The sequence below is a fragment of the Mirounga angustirostris genome, unplaced genomic scaffold (genome assembly GCF_029215605.1).
Source record: "Mirounga angustirostris isolate CCGP_5_RB_7025 unplaced genomic scaffold, mMirAng1.0.hap1 SCAF_15, whole genome shotgun sequence".
Taxonomy (NCBI): domain Eukaryota; kingdom Metazoa; phylum Chordata; class Mammalia; order Carnivora; family Phocidae; genus Mirounga; species Mirounga angustirostris.
The window spans coordinates 7,759,816-7,780,388 of NW_026991723.1; the positions used below are offsets into that span (position 1 = coordinate 7,759,816).

The following is a 20,573-nucleotide window of genomic DNA, read 5'->3' on the forward strand; positions in this document are numbered from 1 at the left end:
TGCTAGATTCTTGGAAGTCTTAAACTGAGATTTGAATATAGAAATTCAGTAACTGTAGTACCTAAATACTAGGCTGCTGTATTTGTTGGATATAAAGGGGAAGAATCTAGAACATGGAATATATTCTTAATATTTTATGAATTTATAATCTGGATAAAATTTTACTGAAAGTGTCTCTAAATATGGATTAATAGAATCCTTTAAAACGAAGGTACTTGGGATGTTTTCAAGTAGCCCGGAGTTTTATGTTTTTCGGGTCAGTGTATTTTAGGATTTCCACGTTGCCTACTCTGCAGAATCATTTAAGAAATATTCACCGAGTGCCTTAAAACCATGAGAGTGCTGTTAGGAAGCATACAGTCTCGTGTACATTTTCAAACTCACACTCACCACTTTGCTCTCTAGCTTCTCTTTCCTGGCCCGGGCTGGTGTGTGGGTGTTGCGGAATTGGTTAAGAGCATCAACTTCAACTCTTTTTTTTTTTTTTAAAGATTTTATTTATTTTAAGAGCATCAACTTCAGAATGCACAGCCCTGGGTTTGAATTTCAGGTCTGCTACTGATTAGTAGTTTCACCTTAGGCAGATTACTCAAACTCTGAAATTTAGGCCTAATAAGATCTACCTTCAAAAGATTGTTTTAAAGATTCCATCAGAGGACATCGGCAAACCACACTGTGTCTGACACATCAGGGCTCAGTACAATTCTGCCGGGTCATTTCTCTATAACTTAGCTCTCCTCCTTTATTCTGCTTAGAATATGTTTCCCACCCGAGTTAAATTCATCTTTCCTAAATTAGAGTGGTTCCTAACTTGAAGAGTTCACTTCTAATGAATGTCTTACCCTGCTACTGATTGGGAATTGTGATTTATATTGTTGTTTATAAATATTTGATCTTTCCAGATTGTTTTTGAGCTTCCTGAAGGCAGAGGACTACATGATAGTTTAACTCAGCACAAAGCCCAATGTCCTTTCCTAGTAGAAGTAATCAGTGAGTAATTATTAAACCTCAGATTATCTTCATTTCTGATCAAATTATAGAAAACAGCGTTAACCATTTAATGATTTTGTGTAGCCCTGATTTTATAATGACCAGAAGAATGCTTTTTTTTTTTCTCCAAATGGATTTGTTTCCTATTTTTTTAGAAATGGATTTAATGGCATAAATTCATGAATTTTGGATATTTCTTCAAATACAGCATCATCTTATAGTAGATTTTGGCTGACCTTAAGTCTCTTTTTCTTTTACCTTTTCGGATGATATTTTGTTAACTAACTCTGTAGGTATATATGAATTTCATACTTGTACGTGTGTGTGTGTATCTATGAAATTTTAGACTTGCCTGGGATTTCCTTAGTGTCTGTTAAAACTAATTTCTTAGTTTCAGAAGTTGGTGAGTGCCTTTTAGGATCCAGTACCTTCTTCCTTTTTTCTGGTTGTGGCAGGGTACAGGAATTCCTTTTTATTTATTTTTTTTCCCCTACTTTTTTTTTAAAAATTTTTTTTATTCTTATGTTAATCCCCATACATTACATCATTAGTTTTTGATGTAGTGTTCCATGATTCATTGTTTGTGTATAACACCCAGTGCTCCATGCAGAACGTGCCCTCCTTAATACCCATCACCAGGCTAACCCATCCCCCCACCCCTCTCCCCTCTAGAACCCTCAGTTTGTTTCTCAGAGTCCATCGTCTCTCATGGTTCATCTCCCCCTCCGATTTCCCCCCCTTCATTCTTCCCCTCCTGCTATCTTCTTCTTTTTCTTCTTCTTCTTTTTTTTTAACATATAATGTATTATTTGTTTCAGAGGTACAGGTCTGTGATTCAACAGTCTTACACACTTCACAGCACTCACCATAGCACATACCCTCCTCAGTGTTTATCACCCAGGCACACCAACCATCCCACCCCCCACCACTCTAGCAACCCTCAGTTTGTTTCCTGAGATTAAGAATTCCTCATATCAGTGAGGTCATATGATACATGTCTTTCTCTGATTGACTTATTTCGCTCAGCATAATACCCTCCAGTTCTATCCAGCAAATGGCACGATCTCATTCCTTTTGATGGCTGCATAATATTCCATTGTGTGTGTGTATGTGTGTATGTGTGTATATATATATATATATATATATATATATATATATATACACCACTTCTTCTTTATCCATTCATCTGTCGATGGACATCTTGGCTCTTTCCACAGTTTGGCTATTGTGGACATTGCCGCTATAAACATTGGGGTGCACGTACCCCTTTGGATCCCTACTTTTGTATCTTTGGGGTAAATACCCAGTAGTGCAATTGCTGGATCATATGGTAGCTCTATTTTCAACTTTTTGAGGAACCTCTATACTGTTTTCCAGAGTGGCTGCACCAGCTTGCATTTCCACCAACAGTGTAGGAGGGTTCCCCTTTCTCCGCATCCCCGCCAACATCTGTCATTTCCTGACTTGTTAATTTTAGCCATTCTGACTGGTGTGGGTGATATCTCATTGAGGTTTTGATTTGGATTTCCCTGAGGCCGGGCGACGCTGAGTACTTTTTCATGTGTCTGTTGGCCATTTGGATGTCTTCTTTGGAAAAATGTCTGTTCATGTCTTCTGCCCATATCTTGATTGGGTCATTTGTTCTTTGGGTGTTGAGCTTGATAAGTTCTTTATAGATTTTGGATACTAATCCTTTATCTGATATGTCATTTGCAAATATTTTCTCCCATTCTGTTGGTTGTCTTTTGGTTTTGTGGACTGTTTCTTTTGCTGTGCAAAAGCTTTTTATCTTGATGAAGTCCCAATAGTTCATTTTTGCCCTTGCTTCCCTTGCCTTTGGCGATGTTTCTAGGAAGAAGTTGCTGTGGCCGACGTCGAAGAAGTTGCTGCCTGTGTTCTCCTTTAGGATTTTGATGGACTCCTGTCTCACATTGAGGTCTTTCAACCATTTTGAGTCTGTTTTTGTGTGTGGTATAAGGAAATGGTCCAGTTTCATTCTTCTGCATGTGGCTGCCCAATTTTCCCAACACCATTTGTTGAAGAGACTGTCTTTGTTCCATTGGACATTCTTTCCTGCTTTGTCGAAGATTAGTTGACCATAAAGTTGAGGGTCCATTTCTGGACTCTCTATTCTGTTCCATTGATCTATGTGTCTGTTTTTGTGCCAGTACCATACTGTCTTGATTGATTACAGCTTAGGGTACAGGAATTCCTGATACTGCTTATTATGGGAGAAACATGGTGGGGGCATTATGAGAACTTTGTTTTTTGGGGGGCTACTTGGAATACCCCAAACCTCTTGAGTTTCACCTTTTGCTGCCTAACTTCACTGTTTCTGTTGGAATGTCAAAAGTGCAGAATCAGGATTTGAATTCTAAGCTCACCCCAAGGCAGCTGGTGGTGTCAGAATGGAATTATTACAGTAGTTAGATCTGTGGTTGCATTTGTGATATTCCACTAAGGGTTGTACTATTGTAAGGTAGGGTTCTTTGCGTTAGTGTCTACTACAGAGACTTTCCCCTGGAAAATCTTTGTTTTTAAATATGAACTGTCATTGATAGATCTATCCAGTCCCTTTTTAATCTGTGTATTTTAATTCACTTCTATCTCGAGTTGATGAGTTTGGTGAACTTAGTACCAGTTGTGAAGTCATATCACCCTCTCTTCAGACTCAAGGGGTTCCCTTCAATTTCTAGAATCAGTTTAGGGGTACAAGCTCATTTTCACTTTTTGTATTCATCCATTTATTTATTGAGCAAATATTGGCACATACATTGTGGGCCAAGCAGTGAACAACGGTGGAGGGTATAGCAGTGAACAAAACGGATCAGGTCCCTGCCCTTGAGGGGCTTGTATTCACATTACTGGTGATGAGGGAGAGGGGACATAAATGAGTATCATAGTAGGTGGTTGTAAATGCTATGGAGAAGAAGAAGGAAAGGAAGAGGGGTAGTAGGGTAGTTGATGAAGGCGTTGCAATTTCAAATAGGAAGCTTGGGAAGACCTTACAGAGAACAAAATCTGACAGAAGCAGATTTTGTGTATTTCTTCAAATATGGCTTTTATACATTTATAATATTGACGCCTTGATGCTTGCCTTCCTTCTGTACTAAGGTGTCCTAATTGCTTATATTTGTCTTTGTATAGGACTTTTCCTTCTGTGTTTCTCTTTTTTTTGCCTTTTATCATTTTTATATGCCTTTCCCTGAACACATAGCCTTTTCACTTCTGCATTCTTTTGAGATATGTTGACTAAAACTGTGGCTTTCTAGAAGGAAACAAGCAGATTAATAGACTTTCAAAAACTACATTTAGTTTGGTTTAGTTTTTTACTTGAGGGGTAGGGGATGTTAACCTGCTTCCAAGTTGGAGTCTTCGGAAGCACCTGTAACTTTCACCAAAATATGTTCCTAAAGAACTGGAAAGAATTGGTATGTGAACTATTAAAAGTAAAAAAATCGCAATTAATAGGCAACTAGAAATCAGAATTAGCTAGGTGGCTGGTTTTGTTGGTTATGCCCCCAGTTTGCCCGGGTGGCTCACTGGGACCAGAGAAGGAAGCTGCATATGATGCTTTTGTGCTCAGACGCTCTTCTGTGTCTCTGAGCATGTGAAACCCGCATGTCACTGTTTGTATGGCATAGCCATCTATCATTATCTAGTCAATCTTTAATCATGGATTTATGAATTGAATTTATTTGTAAAATTTTGTATATGCAAAAAAGACATAAATGAGAGGTTATTTAGATAAATAAAAGTTACTAATGGAAGCAAGTTGTCTAGAATTCTGTTATTTTGACAAATAGATTGTCATGCTGATATTTTTAGAATGAGATTTTCAGTGTACTAATGTCAAAATCATATTTTCCATTTCAGTTCAGTGTCACATATTCAGCATTATGTGCCTGTCATCCATTATGAAATGTACAGTTTGACAGTATTTGAGGCGATTATACTGTATTGGAATACTTCAAAAATGGTACAAAATATATAAAATAATGTAATATAAGGGTGTTTTTTTAAACATATTTAGTTAAGGAAGTAGAAATTGCTGTGGAACCTTAAACAAAAACTACTTTTCTCTGTTTGAACTTACATAATTATGGATATAATATTTATTTTGAATCCTAGTTTCCATCCTTAAAGTCTGGTTAAAAGATTATACTTGCAGATACACCCAGGCATTCGGGTCTGAAGTGAGCCAGATGTGCCCACATTTTAGCAACCCGTAGGCCAGAGTTGAACTTGTGTGCCTGGTATTTCTACCATTAAAAACACAAATACATAAAAAATTAAAGAAGCTAAATTTATTATCACCCCTTGTCTGTATGGCCAGCATGTCTATGAAAAAATGTGTGAGCTATAAAAGATTTTGAAGAGCAAGTCTACTATCTATACCCCCCACTTTTTTATTAAGGAAAAATGTCAATAGACAAACATAGAACAGTTTGATGAAATCATGAAATGAATTCGCATGTGTCCATCACTCTGCTTTGATAGTTAACGAATCATGGTTAATCTCGCCTTAGCTATACCTCATTACTCCCCAGCTACCCTGTTAGTATTTCCCTCACTTTTTACCTGTGGAGAGAGACGCAGAGCAGAAGGAGACTGAGGCGTCGCGCACCGATTGTCAGCCCCCTGCCCTGCTTTGCCACATCCTGTCATCCTGCCCTGTGGACGGAGGGATGGATGAAAAGAAGAAAGGTTACTTTCCAGACAAGTATCATTTAAAATTCTGAATTGTGACCTTTTATATTTCTGGTCTCAGATTTTGGGTTGGAATTAAATCTAAATCTTCCAAGCTTAGCATAGACCCCATGAAGACAATTTGCTAGGTAGGGCTCTGTGAGAGAGTAACATTTATCTCTTTAGTAAGATGATTTAGTTTCATTTTAGGTTTTCTAACGATTTTCTGTGTATTTGCTCCCCCCCCCCCCCCGCCAAACTGTGAAACATGTGTCTTTGAAGTTTTTGGCATTTAAAATGTGATACAACTGAAACTGTCCTTCGGATTTATGGAATATACCTCAAGATAGCCTTGTTTTCAGTATCCTCAGTTACGCATTTCAGAAATCACCCGATCCGGGACTGTGCCTTTTTTTCAGTTGGCCCAATATCTCTTTTCAAATTTCTAAATGTATAAAAGTGCGTAGTAGTAGGTAAAAACTGAAAGTGGTTTTTAGGAAGTTTTAAAATACGTTTTTAACTGATATCACTCTTCTAATCAGGTGTTTGTGTCACATTTCTTTTAGACATTTTAATATTAAAAAACTTCCTTTTGACCTTGGCTAAAGAAATTACAGAAATAATATGAAAAAGTGCATTTTGGGAAATATTCTGTCAGCAGGAAGGAGCAATAATGTTATATTTATGGCTGTCATGATTTCTTTTTATAATTGGTAAGATATGGGACTGAAAAGAATAACCTATAATTCATTGGTTATCTACCCTAATTATGTGATTTATCAAAGAACCTACAATTCTTGACAAAAAGTTTATGAAATTTAAAATTCAGAATTCAATAAATATTCAACATTTATGGAGGATCTTTTTTTTTTTTTTAAGGAAGGTGGTGGGTATGGGGAAATGAATCAAATATGATGGGGTGTTACAAATTGTAGAAAACTGGTATGTGCAAAAAAGAGGCTTAATTCTATGGATGCATACATTGTTCTCTATAGTTACATACTCCTATGGTTTCTTTTAAGTATGCCACACTTTCTAATTATTTAGCTTTATGATTTTAAAGACATAAAATACCAATAAATACCAGAAGGCTCTTTCCCATAATGCTTCCCCGATGGGACATCCATTCTCATCTTTTAAATTTTTATCCTTTATTTTGTCCCACTGCCTTTTAGTTAATAGTGCCTGACAGGACCCTGAGTATTAAGGTAGCCAGTTTAGAACTTTGATTCTTTCAGAGCAGATTCTTCCAGGATGATTTAAGTACCTTTGACTAGTAGCTGACCAAGTAGTAAACCGCTGCTTTAAAAATGTGCACATTTGCCCAACACAGACCCTGTGACCGATATAACTCCTAAGTAGGATGTGGCTGTAATAACTTCATTAACTGCTGTGTGTGTGTTCGTACGTGTGGTGTGTGTGTTTTCATGTTTTGTTCTTGTTTGGGAAAATCCATTTTTATTACTTTTAATAAGGTTTTCATATGTTAGGTTCTGCAGCTTTAGAATTAAGTTAAATTTTTCATATCCTAAATGAGAATTGGAAAGTATTCAAACGATTTTATTGTAAAACTGAGTCTTCAAGTTAACTGATCAGTTGGTTTTTACATCATAAATGTTACTGATATCACTGCATTTAAGAACGTTTTCTGAATTGTTGCATGCGCGCCTTTTTACGGAACAAGGATGGATCCAGGAAAAACACATTCTTGGATATAAAATTCTCATGTTTGGTTTTTCTTTTTTTCCACATGTGTGAAATGAGTCCCTGTTTCCTTATGCAAATTTTCTTTCAGTTATCTCTTTCTAACACATTCTTGTCTCTGTCCTCCTTTCTGTCCCTTTCCTCCCATTTGCTCTGTTCTGCTCTGCTTGGCTTTACTCAGAGGCTGTTTCAATGCTCAACCTCGTTAGCCAACCCTTCCTCTTCCTGCTTCAGTCTGTTCCTCCCGTCAGATGCTGCCTTTCCACCTCTTGGTCTGCGTCCGCTCTCCTTTATTATTGGAATTCTTTTCTTTCTTTTTTGGATAGTTGTTCTGCATTCCTCTGTTTGTTGTTTCTTGGTACTTTAGAAAAAAACAGTTAAATTCCTTTGCTCTGCTTCCTATGGTGCGTAACGAGAAGAAATAGAAACAACTATTGAAGGACAGGTGGCTCTTTAAAAAAGAATCTGGTAGTGCAGTTGACAGATTATTTTGAAAAGTGCTCCCAGTTCAGACTAGTTAGATAGAGGGGCTAAATATCGTGACGGACATAGAGAATATGTTGCCTGGCTTTTTAAAAAAATTTATTTTTAACTTGCAAAAGTTGCAGGCAGTGTTAGTATAGCCAAAATATCCTTCGACAGTTCTGGATAAACTTTCATAGTTAAGGTAATTATTGTAAAATCATATGTTATTCTTTTTTTTTTTTTTTTTAAAGATTTTTATTTATTTATTTGACAGAGATAGAGAGCACAAGTAGGCAGAGAGGCAGGCAGAGGGAGAGGGAGAAGCAGACTCTCCACTGAGCAGGGAGCCTGACGCGGGGCTCAATCCCAGGACCCGGGGATCATGACTTGAGCCAAAGGCAGACGCTCAACGACTGAGCCACTCAGGCGCCCCTATTAATATTTTTAAAGATTTTATTTATTTATTTAAATGAGAGAGAGCACATGCGAGTGCATAGGGGCAGATGGAGAGGGAGAAGCAGACTCCCCGCTGAGCAGGGAGCCCGATGCGGGCTCGATCCCAGGACCCTGGGATCATGACCTGAGCCGAAGGCAGCAGCTTAACCGACTGAGCCACCCAGGCGCCCCAATCATATGTTATTCTTATTTATCTTTATGGTCTTCGGTATTTTATGGTAAACGAGCTTCATCTATTTTTGTCTTCAAATATTTCATGGAAAAGACCTATCTAATATCTAATATAAGTAAATAAAAGTCAACACAGTATTTTCTCTTGAAGTAGAGAGAAGCCCTCTCTTATCCTCTGCCCACTTTTCAACTCTTTTTCACATAATTTGGTAGCAGTATTTTATTGATAGACTCTATCTTTTTTCTTCTCATTTACATTCAAGTAATGCCATCTAATTGTAGTGAATTTCTGTGAATAACTTCTTGTTAATCTTTAAAATTCTAGAATATGCATATGATAGGGTAGAATAGATTTGGAATTAAAATCATTACTGACCAAAGGGGGTGAAAAGAAAAAAAAAATTATCTGTTTTTATAATAAAATGAAATTTGGAATTTTTTCAGTTTCTCAATGGTTTTTTCTGTTGTTGTTTGTGTGTGTGTGTGTGTGTGTGGCCCAGGGATGTGGGGAGAATGCTATTTAGTTTTGCTGACTTCAGTACTTCTGGATTGCTAGTTTTAATTTATTTTTCTATTACTAGAGTTTTTATAAGTCCGATACACACACACACACATATATTTTAATCAAAGTTGAACGTACTTAGTACTGCTTTTTTTTTTTTTTTCCCCCTCCCATGAAACTTTCTCCATTCATTTATATCCGTTATAACTTTTTAGGGGACTATATGGAAATAAAAACTTGGGGATGGTAGGTGGTATAATTGAAATGTAGATCATAATCTGTTCTTTGTTTGTTTTACCAAATTAGTTAGGGATTCTGAGGATACATTTTGAATATTTGTGTATGTTTAGCATTTTGTTCCTTTGTTAGAAATCTCTCAGTGTGACTTGTTTTTAATAGGATGTGTCTTGATTTGTGGGCCAATCACTCTTGAAAAGTATTAAGCCCTTTAAGCACACTGGTCAGACTCCTAGAGGGAAGCCTACAGGTTTATTAGCACTCCTTAGCCTGAAAGCACAGCATACCCTTCTATGTTGCTCAGCAACAGACTCCTAGCAACCATAATAGATTGAATTTCTAAGAGTGACCAGGCCGGATGTAATAATAAAGCAAGAGGTACAAACAGTTGTCATGGTTTTCTTTTCACAGTTAGCTAGTTTGATTTGGGGAAGCTTACCCTTTCAAAAATGGGCAAACTTCATATAAAACTACTCCTGTTTGTGCAGAGGACTTCTGATATTAAAATAGCAATAACAGTACCAAATTGAAAACGATACTGGTTACAAAAAATAATATGCTCAAAAAAAAAAAGTAAAAAGATTATCATGTAAAGAAGTTTTCAGGGAATTCTTTTTTTTAGAGACTTTTAAATCATAAACTTAAAATTGAGCTCTGGTAAAATAGTTACAATGAATTTGCTTCTTAAAAATAAAAAACCATGTTTGTGTTTTCTCTCTGATCTGCTCCTTTAATTTTGCAGCAACTCCTTGGAGTTTTATGTTTGCAACTTATGTGCATGTGCATATAAAACTGATACTCGTGATAATTTACAATTTATTTTAAAAAAACACACTATTTGAACTATATGTAAACAATGTTTTTTGAAATTGGGAGCTGATAACTGATGGAGCAGAGGATTTATTGAAGAAGAATAAAGTAGTAAAATGTACAGTCCTCCACAGTGACAGTAAATGTGTCTGTGATATTCCTGAAGGTGTCATATTGTGCTATAACTTTGTCAACAATTCTCCCGGGTCTTCTTTACTATGTGTTTGCTTATGTAGCCATGAAAAAGAGATTAATTCAGACGCATTCATAACCTGAAACAGGATGCCTCCATCAAAAGGAACGGATCCTCATGTAGCTGCTGGAGTTGGGAGTGGAGCTACAGCCTTTGACAGCAATGAGCTGTAAACACACACACATGCTAATACCCTTGATTTGTTCATCTTTTGTGTCAGCATTTGGAAAAGATTGTTAAAGTGGCAGTTATAGTAAAGACTGGCAATTACAGTAAAGAGCAGAAATTAGGTATTTGTGACCTATTATATTTCATTAAAAGGCGTCCTTATTAAAATGGCACCGCTTACTCTGATTACTTGACAGCCGCCCTAAACATTAGAAAATACACAGCTTCAGCAAAAGGTGGAATCAACCTCTTAAGCAAGCACATGGCATAGAACAAGTAAATGGTAGACAAACTTTTTTTTTTTTTTTTTAACAATAAATCTGCTTTAGGTAGAGATGTTTATCAGTGATTGAGTGGTGTGCTCTTTTGCATTTCTGTGATAATAGTTTACCAGTGGTGGCATTTTCCCATTAAGATATTTTAATACCCCCACCTAATGTTATACTAGCGTCCTACTACAGGATCTGATCATGAAGCATCAGAGATCCAGGGATGAGCTTGGCATCCCCAGAGCGGCTCGTTTCTGCTAACCGATGAATTGTTATTCCGATCCAATGCAGATACTACCTTTACCAGGCAGAACTCAAACTTTTTGGAAGTTTTAGCAACTAGATCATTACTTTCCGAAATATTTTTAATATTTTTTATCCCTTAATAAGCCAATAGAACACTTGGATTTAGGCATCCCTTTCACAAGATTGAATTGCTTGCTTTTCTAGAGAAAAAAATTGTGTTTGTGGTCGTTGTTACCTTCAATCATATTTCTGGAGTTGTACTGCTTGACTTTGTTCCATCTGTATTTTGCAGAGCGACTGTGTAGCACTTTGTGGAACCATCCTATCAATGATTCTGAATTATAGTTGAGCAGTTAAGTAGCCTGACCTGCTACACGTTCTAGCCATTCATGACTTTGTCCCTGTCTTCTACCTTGTGAAGCCTGGACATGCACTGTGGTTCAGTCTGTGAGTGTGAGATCACAGCTCACCATTAAACACACAACATAGGTTCGGTACAAAGCAGATTTGTGGGAATATTACCTCCCTCAGCTAATCTTGAATATAGATGTTTGTCAGGACTGTCACAATATTAGTAGAAGGCTGTTGTAGTACTTGCATGGAGAGTACTGATGGAACTTTGAAAGTACTTTGCATGGAACTATAAAATTTCCACAGAGACCCAAACTATACCATGGGAGACAATCATCTGCTTAGTCCACATACACAAATTTCCACGACTACTTAGGTCTTTACCTTAAAAAATATAAATACCTGAAGCATGTTGCATGTGGACCGTCAGCTTGCAACACTGTCAGGAAAAGGTGTGCGTCCTGGTCTTTTGAGTAGGAGAGACCTGAGTTCCAGTTCCGGTTTTGTCATTTGATAGCTAATTATCCTTGAACTTATTCCTTAACTACTTCGATCTCTGATTTTTTTATGTAAATGTGGGGATAGTATCTGTTCAGTTGGGTTATAATGAAAAAGTGAAAGCTAAAACGAGATAAGCATATCTAGAGAAGTTGGCATGACAGTCTAGAATTAGCTCTCAGACTGGTAGCTGGTGTTGTCATTAGGTTAGCTCACTCTTTGTGGTAGTGTGTGAGGAAGGTTTTGCAGAAGAAGGTGGCTGCTGAAAATAGTAACATGGAACTGGATATAATTAGAAACAAAATTGTTTTCAAAGAGAGGTATTATGCGCGATATATTTTGTTGAGTCATTGTCAGCATTGATCAGTGGGTAGGAATGTTTTAAGCTTTTATTCAGTGACCCCTCTTCACAGAATTGAATCTTGGGGCGGGATCTTTAAAGATTGCAAGAGCAATAAATGATAGGAACAGTACACCCTGACAGATGAAGGAACTTACTCCCTGCACGAAGGGTAGAATTTAAAGACTAGAGCAAATTTATTTATTTTAGTGAGGGTGTACAGTAGGCCTTACATCATTTAAACATTTAGCCTCTCTTCAAATTCTTCTTCCATGTAAAAGAACTTTAAGAGTAGAAGTGAGTAAAGGGCCCAATCTTGTGTTAACACTACATTGTTGATATAGGGGAGCTGAAAATGAGTTATCAGTAGCTTCTGCTAAGACATAAGGCAACAGCAGAGTCACATAAAAACCTGATTACCTTTGCTACCTTGTGGCCTACCCCTAAAAAATGTTCAACGTGCTCACCATTGATTGATGAAATAGGGTTTACATTTTAATGTATTCTGTTGTTGCTAAAGAGACCATAAGGCACTTAATTTAATGAGAAGATAATATTTTCAAAAGAATAGAAGTGGTTTGAAATATAATGGTTTGAAGTAGCTAGTGGAATTAAACCGGTTTAGGCAATGGCTCTCCTGTTTCAATTCTTTGAAGAAGGTAATTTCAGCTAAGCTTAAGGAGAGGAGGAGGTACAGAACGTGCTTAATGCTTAGTGTTGCCTTGATATTTTAAGAGGGAGAATACCAGGCTACAGTGATACTTAGAGCCAGGGAAAAATAGCACTTAATGTCATGCAGATACAGTCTTTCAGATAAAACCACTAGCTGTTACCAGTAGTTCCGCTAATTTTAAATCAATGAATTTTTCCCCCCCGACTATGATTTATGTGCTTATGTTGTTAAGCTGTTAAATGATATCAGTTTTGAAGAATTAAATATTGCCAAAAACATTAAGTTGGGAAGTTTTAAATTTCAGAATCAAATGAAATAGGATTCTCTCCTGATAGAAGCCATTGTTTGACATCAGTGAATATGTAACTCTGACTTACCATCTGGTACATAAGGTACAATTGTCCACTTGTAAAAATGTAGAACATAATTGTACCTTTTATGTTTAATTGAATATTATGTCCAGCTCAGTGAAGATTCATGCATTAGCTTCATAAATATTCTCTCTGCATAGAATTTTTTTCTCCTACAAATGAAGAAGTTTTCAGTTGGTCTTTTTCACCTTATCTTTTTCTTCCTTGATATTCTTACCACTTTGAGTTGTTGAATTGAGGAGCTATGGTTTGTGTACATATATATACATGTATGTACATGTGTCTGCAAATATATACACACATGCATATGAAATAGCATAAACTTGCTTTTCAGTGCAGTCTAAAGTTAGAATTATTCATATTGGGGTAATTGCTAGGTGAGAAAAACTAAATAAACTCACACTATTAGTAAGGTCTTTTCACACTGAAGTGTTTTATGCAAACTGGAGACCGTACATGAATGCTGCTCAAAGTGTGAATGGAGCATACCTAGGGTCACCAGCCCCAAGAGCTCCTAAATGTCTACGTGAGACTGCATTTTCTTAATATATTCAACCAAAACAGCAGCTTGACTGCGGAAGTCAATGGGAGAAACCCATTGTCTTCTATTAATACAAGACATTCAAAGAAGTTTGTGAAAATGTAAAACAATGCCACTCTTCTCATTAAATCTTTTGGAAAATTTAGATATACTTCATAAAAATAAGCTTATGTTAAGATGTAATGGTTTTATTGTAATTTTTAAATTAATAAGTAGTTATTACCTTTCCCCATTTTACTTTCTAATATGATGACTGGGGACACATACCTAGTGACAGACGGGAGCTGGTTAGTACCAGCTCGAGCGAGTGAGTGTTGCTCATCGCCTCCTAACACCACATTCCGATGTCACATTGCTAGCTTGAGACTAGCCATGTTGGGTATATTTACACTATGGAAATGAGCAGAAACTATAAATCTGGCTTTTTTAAGGGGATGGAAGGAGAGCTGACAAATACTTACCAGTGACCAACTAGATGTAATACACAGAAACCAAAGTTCTTTGGGGTTCTCAAAAAATTTAAGGTCTAAGTGGGCTCCAGGATCAAAAATTCTGCTTATCATAAAGGAGCTGCTGCTAATTACTTTACTATGCAAACTTAACACCAAAGCCCATGCTAATAGAGGATCAAAGCAGATTTTCAGCCAGGTGCTCTGTTTTTAGAGGCACTTTACCAGTCTCTCCCATGCTGCCTTACAACAAGATTAACTCCATGAAGGGATTTGAAGTCAAACTGTATATCCTATCCTTCGTGGCTCCCCGCCATGCTGAGCACACAGTTTAGTTACTTATTGATTGGTAGAGACCATCAGTACTTTGGGGGTTCACCAAATGGGGATTCACAGAAACTGGTCTGGAGTAGTTTTAGAGAAGTCTTCAGGAAGGAGGGAGGACGTGAGATGGATCTTGAAGGTGTATTGGAAGTTAAGTGTGTGCTAGAGGAAGAGGCAGGTATGATTGTGCTGTGAAGCGTTTCTTCACACCACACATGTATATACATGTATATCTATGTATGCAAACCATAGCTCCATTATTTCTTGGGAAATAATGAAGCAGATGGAGTGAAAAGGAAAATCAGGCTAAGGATTTGGAACTTAACTGGACAGAGCATAACCGACCAGTATTTATCTTTAAAGTGGATCAATGTGAAGGTAAAAATGGTGCTTTAGGGAAATGAATCCGGCAGATCTGTGTAGATGAGCAGGGAGTGGGTCTGAAGCCAGGTAAACTGCTCATAATCATCTGAAAGGAAGTCTAAGGTGAAGAACCTGGGCTTTTAATTCAGAAAGACGTTGGTTCAAATCCTTCTGCCATCCTTTTACTTTCAGTTCATGGATAAGATGTAGATAACTAGCTGGGGCAGGTGGGAGTGGGGTTGTAAGTAACACAAAGGGTGTGAAAGAGTTTGGTATAGATTAGATGCCCTTACTATGCTAGGATCTTCAGTGAGAGATATTGTTAATGATCCTTTTACTACTACTACTTCTGCACTACTGTTGTAATAATCATCGTTTGATAGGTTATAATGAAGATTGGAGCTGGGGAATTTTCAGTGGAAATAGGATGTGGAAACCTGTCCCATTCCTAACATTTATGGGCATAAGAATGCAAATAGAAGCTCACTCATTATATTTCCACGTACTTAAATGCTGCAGATCAGCTAACCATTAAGTAAAATATGCTCTTACCTCCCAGTTTGACCAATACAGCTTTATAGGGAGATGGATGACCATTTAGAATTCTCAGATTTTTTAGGAGTTCTGTTCTAGAATATAGCAGCAAAGAGAGAACTGGCCTTCTGTCACCTTGTCCCTGTCCTGCAGTCTGCCTCCTTTCCCCCATCTCCTAGGCTCTGCCAGAGCATGTCCACATGCCCTACTCCTTGCAAGCTATCTCTTGACCACCTTTTGGGCCTGGAGGTGGGAATGCCTGCATCTCCATCTGCCCTGGGGATGATCGTCCAGGGCTCTGCAAGGGAATTCAAGTCCTGGGAATTTGCTGAGGTAGAGTCCAGAGGAGTCAGAGAGCATGGCCCTGGGCCGAGCAGATTTCTCATTTTATGTGGAAGTATCTGGCCAGAGGTAAAAGTGCAAAGCCCAGGGCAGTCAGTGGCCCTTTTCCCCTGGATCTCAGGGTAGTGCTGGGCTGGATTAGCTGACCTGAATGACAGATCAGCAGGACGTGTTTACTAATTAGTTGTGGGGTGTGAGAAAATGAGAGTGAGACAGGTCAAAGATCACTAGGTTGCAGGAGAGGGAATAAAGCCACTGAGAAAGTTCGGACAGTCTGTGGGAGCAGATGAGATGGGGCCTGAGTGCAAAGTAACTGGTTCATCATTGTGTCTAGCATGTCACCAGGTGCACAGTAGCGACTCAATAGATGTTGAAGGACAAGATGAAGGTATTTGAATAGCTGTGCCAGAGATGTGAGAAGAAAGATGTTATAGAATGTAGAAAGAACTAAGGAAAATAAGTTCTTGTGGGGTCAGTGTTAGAGCTTTGAGGGAGGAAGCATCTTGCTGTGATTGGCATGGTAGTGTGTTGGGACTATGTGCATTTAATATTTGTGTGGGTGGGACCTAGAATAGTTGCAATTCTTTCTCAAATGAATAATTGAACCATATTATATGAGAACAGTCTTTAAGAAACAAATTGGATTTTAAGTTTAAAATGATCAGTGGAGGGCACCTAGGTAGCTCAGTTGGTTAAGCATCTGCCTTCAGCTCAGGTCATGACCCCAGGGTCCTGGGATTGAGCCCCACATTGTCAGTGGGCTCCCTGCTCACAGGGAAGTCTGCTTCTCCCTCTCCCTCTGCTCCTTCCCCTGCTCGTGCTCGCTCGCTCTCTCTCTCAAGTAAATAAATAAAATCTTTAAAAAAATAAAACTATCAGTGGCAAACACAAATTTGCATCATCAGTGAACTGTGACAGGTGCCTGAGGAACTCATGAAAGGAAGAGATCCTGAGCACTTTTGTCCAATCAGATGAGGGGGTAAAAGGTGTTCAGAGAGGACGTTCTGCTTGTCACCTGTTTGCAGAGGAGTAGAGGACAGAGATGACTGTAGATGAGCTTGAATTTTCTAACTCGGTATTCACTTAACAAGTTACATATCAGGGAGGGTCGTTGGAAAAAATAAATAAATAAAAGAGCCAGTAGAGATCTTAGAAACATCTAATTGTAGGTACATAAAACTCAGTCCTTGTGCTCAAAGTTGTTACAAAATATCGTTTAGTCACTTAGTTTATAGTAACTGTGTGTAATACATCATGTCAGAAAATATCCTGTTTCATAATGACAAAGTAACAGGAAAATCTGATAATAGGGTTAAAATTGCCAAGTTCTTTTTGAGAACTCTGGTGTGTTGATTAGTGTAGATTATTGCACTTTTGCTGTATCTGACTTGTAATCGACTAAATACACAGCAAACACCTGTGATTATTTTCGTGATCCTTGTCTTGTTCAAGTAACCCCAAATATGTGTATTTAGACTGTTGCTTGTTCATATATACTCAGCTGTGCCTGTTTTCTGTGTTATTTTTCTAAGTTTAATTGACCAACATAAAAATTTATGGCAACTATCACTTAATGTCATCTTTACCCTTAAAGAAAAAAAGAAGACAAACAAAACTACATCATGCCAGGCAGCTATGATGCTGTTTATGGTTGACTAAGTGATCAGATATACTCTTTACTAAATTGAAATCTGATACCATGGGTCAAATTTAGGGCAAAAAGGTATGAACATATATAATAAGCAAATACACTTAAGTACATGTTTGTATTTCAGTGTTACCCTAAAGTTACTTTATTAGCAAATAAAAATCATTAGTTTAAAAGTAATCTTGCCTGTTCTCCCCTGAGCCAAAGATTTCTTTTTAAAATTTTCATGAAACTGAATAATCATGTATTTCGTATTAATTTCTTCATCTATGTGACCTTTTTATGCATTGTTTTTGCTTGTTTGTTTTTTTTTAAGAAACAAATCTTAGTTAATTATTTTTAAGGAATGAGCAGAGGTATATCAGCTGTTAATCCATTCTTGCTTTTGCTTCATTCTGTATAATAAGTTAGCAAGCTGATTCTCAAACTGTTTGGTCTTTTGTCTTCACAATTTAGAAGTACAGATTCTTTCAAAGAACCCTTCTCTCCATTATTTCCCCTCACTTATATTTTTCCTGATTATTAATGTGTTTATTCTTTAAAAAATAAAAATTCTCTCTCCTTCCCCATCCTGTCAAAACAATTTCTTTTTTGGCTAAATAGGAAACTTAAACATGTAGATAACAGTCATGCAAAGAAATATTTAAAAAATAATTCAGTTATATGGCAGTTAATATTTATCCACAGATTCAGTAATTTGAAGTAATTACATAACTTGTAGATAGCAAAGAATTCATTTTTAATGTTAACCTAATTCTCTTTGCTTTTAATATTTTAGGCTACTTGGTCATTCTGGCATTTTATGGTAGAGAATACATTGAGTTTGGCTCATGGAAAGAATATGAGGTAATTGATCACATGTTCTCTATAAATTATGAATTATAGGTACACAAAGTACAGTATTTTAATGTGTCTAATATGGGGGTCTCATGTCCAAATCTTTTCAAGAGCGGTTTTTATATATAAGATTTTGGGAAAGTTTTTCGTCTCTTGATGATTGGCAATGGTTCATATGGTGAGGAACTTTATTTTCTTTCTCTGCTTGTATATGTTTAAGACAAAACAGTATTAAACTGTTCTTCACATTGTTATGGGTTACTTTTTATTTTATTTATTTATTTTTTTAGTGAGCTCTACGCCCAACTTGGGGAACTCATGACCCTACGATCAAGAGTTGCACACCCTATTGACTGGGTCAGCCAGGTGCCCTTGGTTACAGTTACTTGTAAACACTTTGGACAGCTTAGCTTTCTGTGGGGCTATGGAAAGTGCAAGAGAAGCCCTCCCACCCAACTACCTCTCCAGCCTGCCCCAAGTAGGATTAAAGGCATGCTGCGTTGAAAATGATGCACTAACCCACACAGTTTATGGGGAAATAGTAAGACAGAACATTGAAGCTCCGGCAATGTGAAATTCTAGGTGCTTTGCTCAGGGTGGTTTACTGACAGCATAAATATGAGACTGTTAAGTTAGTCTTTTCCCACCCCTTTGTTACCCATGTGGCACCCTGCATGGTGTCTGGGTTTGGCATTCTAACATGGCAGTCAACAGAAGTGTAACTAAATGCCATGTGCATTTCCGTAGTTGTTTCATAGATTACCAAACATCTAGCCTGTATCAGAGTAAATTCACATTAAAGGTAGTAAAAGATAACAGCTATTCTTATGAAATCCAGCCCAGGACATGGTAGCATGTGGATCAGTGGATGTGGGCTAACATGCTGCTGATGTCATAATTCTCCTACTCAATAATGGGTGGGTTATGTAGGAAGGCGCAGCCGTTTGGTGTGCGAACTTCCGCTTCCACTACAAGAGTACTTTAAGGAGAGGCCTTCCACTGGCATTCAGAAAGGTGAAAAGAGCAGGGGTAGGGGTCAGGTGAGTGGTGGGGGCGGGCATCAGATGGGTAGCATAGAGTCTAACTACTTGTAAGCTTTTCTTCATCATTGGTGTTTGAGATTATGTTTGCACCCACGTTACTTCCTTAGATTTCCACATAGTTGAAATGCAATTGTCAGCCCATTCAATATGATAAAACATTGCTATTTTAATATTTCTTCAGTCTTCAGCTTCTGTGGGAAGATAATCACACAATCTGCTGGGTAGAGACTTAACCAAGATTCAAGAGAAGTAAGCTGGAGCTGTATCCTTCGTCTCAGTCCTGTGGTTTGATAAAAGTTTTCCACAGGGTGCACCCAGAAATTCTCCTATACATTTTCCAGTATTTTGTTATGGATATAAGGTTACAAGAAAGATACGTTGAATAGTTTTGTGTCTGAAGGCCTTCGTAACATGATTTATAATAAAAAGTTGTACGTTTATGTATTGGAGTTATAATTCAAGGGCTATTGTAAGCTTTACCACAGATAGTGTATTTATTTATTTATTTATTTATTAAAGAGTTTATTTATTTATTTGACAGAGACACAGTGAGAGAGGGAACACAAGCAGGGTGAGTGGGAGAGGGAGAAGCAGACCTCCCGCCGAGGACCCTGGGACCATGACCTGAGCCGAAGGCAGACGCCCAATGACTGAGCCACCCAGGCGCCCCCAGATAGTGTATTTAAAGAGAGTACCTACTCTCCCAAATAGTATCTCTAGGGAAGCCTTACAACTCTATCATAAATCTCAAGCTGTTTGGGTTGTCTGTATTAAACAAGTGAATGTGATATTCTTTTTCCTAATTACTCAGTTTTCATAGTTGAGGGCATCTGATGTGGACATTGATATCATACCTAATAATTGTGACAGTTAGTATGGGCCTGGAGAAAAGAGGTTTTTTTTTTTTTTGTATACTTCTACTAAAAGTGCTTACAAATAAGGTTTATTAAAAATATCTCAGAGGACATTTAAAATAACCAATAGATGTGTCTGTGGAGTCCTTCCCTTGGAGAGTAGTGAGAGATGAACTTACCTTGAATTATTTTGAGAAGCAGTGGAGAACAATTCTGTATGTTTCTGTTCTTCCCATTCTTTTCCTTTTAATCCAATTTTTGGGCCTTCTTGCACTTTGGTAACACTGGATGTCTTTGTTGTATGTGAAATAAGGAAGTTGCCTTGGAAGGGGGAGTGGTAGTGGTAGGGAAGAAAAGTGTTTGTTTTTACACATATAAGACAGTGATTATAATATACTTCCCATTTACGTGGTAGATCATACCTTATGAGCTTGTTTTGTGCCTTTAGCATCTTGGTTAGCTTTTCTCAGCTGGTCGGTCATATGGGGCAGGGGTTGTCTCCATG

At 37.6% G+C, this 20,573-nt stretch overlaps 1 protein-coding gene across 4 annotated transcripts in view; it reads left to right on the forward strand.

The window, feature by feature from the left end:
- Positions 1-20,573, forward strand: part of RFX3 (regulatory factor X3) — a 302,075-nt gene that overhangs the window by 16,075 nt on the left and 265,427 nt on the right. Inside the window, exon 2 of one of the 4 annotated variants that reach the window (XM_054509150.2) lies at positions 18,113-18,180. The exons of the other annotated variants lie outside the window; for them this stretch is intronic. The gene's annotated coding sequence lies outside the window, so the exon portion shown is untranslated. The remainder of the gene's footprint in view (positions 1-18,112; positions 18,181-20,573) is intronic. 4 annotated transcript variants of the gene reach the window in all.